The 6,209-nt window shown below is 40.9% G+C and overlaps 1 pseudogene across 1 annotated transcript; it reads left to right on the forward strand.

Annotated features, from left to right (window-relative positions):
* The first annotated feature begins 3,205 nt into the window (after positions 1–3,205).
* On the forward strand, positions 3,206–4,341 carry LOC105826842 (annotated as a pseudogene). The gene has a single exon (XR_001138333.1). The product of XR_001138333.1 is annotated as a periphilin-1 pseudogene (transcript).
* Positions 4,342–6,209: the final 1,868 nt, after the last annotated feature.

The following is a 6,209-nucleotide window of genomic DNA, read 5'->3' on the forward strand; positions in this document are numbered from 1 at the left end:
ATTTTTTCTATGTATTTTTAGTTGTCCGATTAATTTCTTTCTATTTTTAGTAGAGACGGGGTCTCGCTCTTGCTCAGGCTGGTTTCGAACTCCTGAGGTCAAACAATCCGCCCGCCTCGGCCTCCCAGAGAGCTAGGATTACAGGCGTGAGCCACCGTGTCAGCACCATCTTAACCAACATCAAAGAGCCCCACTTTTCAGAGGAGGGCCCTGAGGCACTGTGAGCTGAGTAGTCAGTGTGCCCATGGATGGCTACACGGAGTCCACCCTGGCCCTGCGGCTGTCAGACTCTTCTAAACTAGAGTTTCTCAAAGGGAGCTGTGTCGCCCCAGGGCCTTGTGGACATTTGCAGGGTGTTTGCAGCTCCCAGCAGTTGGTGGGCGGAGCTGCCGCCGTATTGCAGCCTGGATCCTGGAGCGCCAGACATCTGCAAGGCCCAGCGTCCCTGCTTGCGGTTACCAGTGTCCAGAATCTCAGTCGACTTTTCACTGAACAGAGTGGCAAGGCTTGCAGCACGCATGACCTTAGCAGGAATGGAACCTTTGTGTGAGCCACGGGTGGCTGTGCTTTCCTTTTCCCAGGGCTTTCCTAGCAGCTGTTCACCCTTCAGAAAATCACCTGCAGTCCCCAGTTATCAGTGGACCACAGCTGTGTCTGTCTGTGTTTGTAGCTGTTCTATTCCTGGTGAAATTATGCATATGTATAAATGTGTATTTTTAGCCCTTTATTTCAAAGTGTACGTTATTCAGTTAGAGTGCCTTATTTCTCTTAAATCCAAACATATTCATTATTACATAGGCATAATCATTTAACAACTTTATCTTCTCTTCCAGGGTAGTCCTGCCCAAGCACTTCTATGGGGAAATACATATTATTTTATTACAAATTATTTTCCTTATTGTTTCACTTTAATATGACAACTAGGGCATTATGTTGATTTGTTTAAACTATGGGTTGCAAGCAGGTAATATTATCTATGAATTTTACTTCAGGAGAGGAAAGGAGCCATTGTAATATACTTGTTTGAAAGGAGGACAGCAGGCCTGACCTTAAAGCCTCGGGGCCGTGCCCCAGGGGAAGGTTCAAGGTGTCACTGTCAATGAAACAGGTAGGGGCAGAGGTGGGGCTGGGGGAAGATCAAGTGAGCTCCCAAAGCAAATCACAACCTACCAAATTGCCTGAATTGAGCTGCGATTACTGTAAATGAAAAGGATACAAGGGGACAGGTGATAATAATTCTCTCCTGGGACACAGGGAAGATACTTGTGGGAAAGACACTGAGTCAGACACTTCTTGGCCACAAGTGGCAGTGTTGGCACAAGACAGCTTGGTTGCCACTCAGACCCTGTGGAAGATGAGTAGGGAAGCAGGCAACCACGCTCCCAGGAGGGCTCACCAGGCATTTATATGCACAAGCTAGTCAAAGGCCAAGTATCTCATGATTTCAGCACTGACTGCACTGAATTTTACATATGGAGCATAAGTTCTGTTAAATACGCAATTAGAGGTTGAACACAGTGGCTCACACCTGTAATCCCAGCACTCTGGGTGGCCAAGGCAGAAGGATCGCTTGAGGCCAGGAATTCAGGGCCGCAGTGAGCTATGATCACACCACTGCACTCCAGGCTGGGCGACAGAGCAAGACCCTGCCTCCAACAAAGTAAAAATCAATAGGAACAAAAATGCAAGCAGAAATATTTGTAAATTTGTATGTCACGCAGCCTTGGAATAACTATTGTTTAGGATCTTTTCAGTGCATGTGACAGAAAACCTAACGTAATCTGGAAAGGATTTTTTAAATTTTTAATTTATTTTATTATCATTATTTTGCTCACATAATTTATTAAAAGGCATAGATCTGCCTTCAGGTGAAGTTTAACACAGAGGTCAAATTATGTCACTGGTACTTATTTCTCACCTGCCGTCTCTGGGGTCTACCCACTCTTCACTGGCTCCATTCTCAGGCAGACTCTCCTTTTGGGGTGCAGAGGGCTGCAGAGGTGCCACCTTTTCACCTCAAAGTCCTTGGGAGCAAAGAGAGCTCAACGGCCTGGAACTGAGTCTCGTAATTTCTCATTGGCCAGACCTCAGTCATATGATAGTCCTTGAACCAATCATTGTGGCTGGGCAAGTGATGCACTGATTGGCTGGGGCCAGGGCCGTGGAGCTGGGGCGGAGTCCTCTAGGACTACAGGGGCTGCAGAGATGAACAAAAGCGTCCACCCCACAGACACAAGTCATTTAATTCACAAACATCTATTTCACACTGTGGGAACCTGGATGATGATAGTGATGATGACGATGATGGCAACTCAAACCTAACATTTCCTGAGAACTCACCACGCGCCAGAAATCTTCTGGGCACTCTCCCACTCTTTGTCTCATTTAACCCTCCCAACCACAGTTGGGGTATGCACTGTTACTATCATCTTCGCTTTACGGATAGGGGAACTGAGGCACGGCTGTCGTGAGTAACTTTCCCAATAGCACACAGCTATGCAAGTGGTTCAGAGTCGACCACTTATATGTCACACCTAAAGCACAAGTGACCAAAGGAAAAGATAGATAAATTAGACTTCATCAAAATTAAAAACTTTTGTGCCTGAAAGGACACCATCAAGAAAATACAGCCAGACGCAGTGGTGCATGTACTCAGGAGGCTGAGGTGGGAGGATCACTTGAGCTCAGGAGTTTGAGGCCAGCGTGGGCAACATAGTGAGACCCCACATCTAAAAAAAAAAAAGTGAAAAGACAGCCCACAGAATGGGAGAAAATATTTGCACATGATATATCCGATAAGGGTCTAGTATTCAGAATAAATAAAGAACTCTTACAATTTAACAATAGAAAGACAATCCAACGTAAAGTGTACAATTTGAATAGACATTTCTCCAAAAAAAAGAGGGACAAATGGCCAATAAACACATAAAAACACATACTCAGTATCATTAGTCATAAGGGAAATGCAAATCAAAACCACAATGAGATATCATTTCACACCCACTAGGATGACTGTAATCAAAAAAACAGATAATAGCAAGTGTTGACAAGAATATGGAGAAATTAGAACCTTCAGACACTCATAGCGATGTAAAATGATGTAGCCACTGTGGGAAACAGTGTGGCAGTTCTTCAAAAGTTAAACATTAGAGGATAGCGGCGGCGAGGGGCAGACTACGTTTACGGGTTTCCAAGTGGCCCAGAATCGTGGCTTATAGAAGAGATGAAATGTGGTCTGAGGGACGATATGACTATGAAAGACTTCCAAGAGAACGAGTACCTCCTCGAAGTCACCCCAGTGATGGCTACCATAGAGTAGTTAATATTGTGCCAAAGAAACCACCACTGCTAGACAGACCTGGTGAAGGAAGCTACAATGGATATGACAGTCATGTTGATAACCGAGAATATGACGAGGGCCGCAGTTTTTCTCATGATCGAAGAAGTGGTCCGCCTCACAGAGGAGATGAATGTGGTTATAGATGGGCAAGAGATGATCATTCTGTAAGCCGACAGCCTGAATACAGGGACATGAGAGATGGCTTTAGAAGAAAAGGCTTCTACTCTTCCCATTATGTGAGAGACCGGTCTCCTCGTAAAAGGGATAATCCGCTTTTCAGAGAATCTCCCATTGGCAGAAAAGATTCTCCACACAGCAGATCTGGCTCCAGTGTCAGTAGTAGAAGCTACTCTCCAGAAAGAAGCAAACCATACTCTTTCCATCAGTCTCAATATAGAAATAAAGAGAGACCTGTACACTCTTTGGAAACATCGAGAGATACTTCACCCTCAAGTTCTTCAGCAGTTCCATCATCAAAGGTGTTAGACAAACCCAGTAGGTTAACTGAAAAAGAACTTGCTGAGGCTGCAAGTAAGTGAACTGCTGAAAAGCTAGAGAAATCAGATGAAAGTAACTTGCCTGAAATTTCTGAGTATGAGGCGGAATCCACGGCACCATTGTACATTGACCAGCCAGAAGAACCTGAGTCAAATGCAACAGATGGCATAGAGTTATTTGAAGACAGTCAGCTAACCAGTCGCTCTAAAGCAATAGCATCAAAAACCAAAGAGATTGAACAGGTTTACCGACAAGACTGTGAAACTTTTGGGATGGTGGTGAAAATGCTGATTGAAAAAGATCCTTCATTAGAAAAGCCTATACAGTTTGCATTGAGGCAGAATTTACATGAAATAGGTGAGCGGTGTGTTAAAGAATTCAAGCATTTTATTGCAGAGTATGATACTTCTACTCAAGATTTTGGAGAGCCTTTTCAGATTTTTTTGCTCAGGCAAAAAAAAAAGTTTCTAGATTCACCCCCCCCCCCCCGCCGGATTGCGTAAATCCTTAATATATGGAATTTTTGTGATGAAGAGAAATACTTTATGATAGTTGACCATACTTCCAGTATCAAATAAACATTTAAAATAGTCTGCTTAAAATATTTTAATTAGATTTTTTTTCTACATGTAAAGCCTCCTAATTCATATGCACCTTTCCCCCCTGCCCCCTAAAATGATGGGTCAATTAATTTTTCAAGCTTTCCAAAAGCAGTCCTGAAGAACAGCTTTCTGTGGCTACTCATGTTCTATAGTCTTCCAAGTATATAATCATTTGTTTGGTCACAAGAGTGTAATTTACAGGCTAGAGATCATACCACTTAAACATTAGTAGTCTTTTTGCATTTCATAGTGAATGGTACCATGTGAAAATGTTAGGATGCTGAGTTGTGATTTTATTGACTTGTTGCTTGCTTTTCTTAGGCTTTGTGGCTTTTAATATGTTAAAGTGTACTATCATAATAAACAGAATACTTTGGTATCATAGAGAATATTTGCTTTGAGAATAAGTCTCATTCAATGATAACATAGAGCGCTTCAATCTCTGAGAGACACCTCAGAATAAAATCCTTTTTTCTAAGTAAATGAACTCAATGTCATCTATTAATCCTGAAACTTCTGACTTTTTCACTGATGTATGAGACTTTAAGCAATATCATTTATAAGACTAATAAAAGGGATAATTTGAGATGACAGATTAGGGATATTTTAAAGTTGAAATTTCTGATCAAAAGAGGAAAAATTTAGAATGTTTTATTTTTTCATAGGCCCAGTAATGGAGTGGAGTTTTGTTTTTTTTTTTTATAGATCCTTATTCCCCACCTGAAGAAAGAAGGTGATTGATAACATGCCCATGATTACACTATTTACAGATTATTCCCTTGTTAATCTCTGTAGTCTAGTGAGTTCTTTGTTCTCCTGCCTTTTAGACGTCCTTAGCCCTTCAAAAGTGTTCTTGAAAGAAACAAAGCAAATAGGTGTTGATGGTAAGCCCGACACAGCTACCCCTTACCAAGCAGCCTGTGTGAACAGTCCTTCATGAGTGAGCCATCCAAATCACGGGTTAGTTAAGAATCCAAGTGGGACGATTAGGATGTTCCACTCATTTCCTGATCACTTCCAGCAGCCCAGTGGCCCTGAGCCAAAATATACAATTTTGCAGTATTAGTTAGTGAGGAAATCTTGAAAATCTTGTTTGTTATTACTACCCAATTTCATTATCCTCCCATCCTATTTTGGTTTCTACTCTCTTCTTACTCAAATTCTGGCATTATTTTCAGTGGCCTCTACTGATAGTATCTAAAGAGCTACCCCAAAGCACATAAAAAGTATATTAAAATTGAAAATAGCAGTATGAATAATGTTAACAGATCGTCTGTTGGGTGCCTCAAAGTACATATTATGCTCTTTCACAGATTTAAAAACTAATTGAGGGCAACAATTATTTTTTTTAATTTTCTAAATAAGATCACCTTGAAGTTTTATTTTTGTCATTTAGATGTTAACTTATCTAACTTTAAGCCAAACTAAATCCCATACATATCAACTCTGATATTTTTCCTTAATAGCAGTCACTCACTTTAGATAGACTAAGAAAGGTATTGATCTTGTTTTTCCTCTTTTCCCACCAATGTTTTTCTCTTTTTTTTTTTGGTTATTTTTTATTTTTATTTTATATTTGTTTTTTATCACTAATACTGTTTTGGGATTACCACCAATGTTTTTCTTTTCCTTAAATATTCTAGCCCCAGGATTCATTTTGTTTAGTCAAGATGTCACAAATTTAAAAATAAAACTTAGGAAACTACCAAAGGCGAAGGAGTTGTTCACTTTGTTGAAATTCATTGAGTTAGAGAAGTCTTACTAACAGA

Source organism: Propithecus coquereli, unplaced genomic scaffold, assembly GCF_000956105.1.
Source record: "Propithecus coquereli isolate 6110/MARCELLA unplaced genomic scaffold, Pcoq_1.0 Scaffold926, whole genome shotgun sequence".
Classification (NCBI taxonomy): Eukaryota; Metazoa; Chordata; class Mammalia; order Primates; family Indriidae; genus Propithecus; species Propithecus coquereli.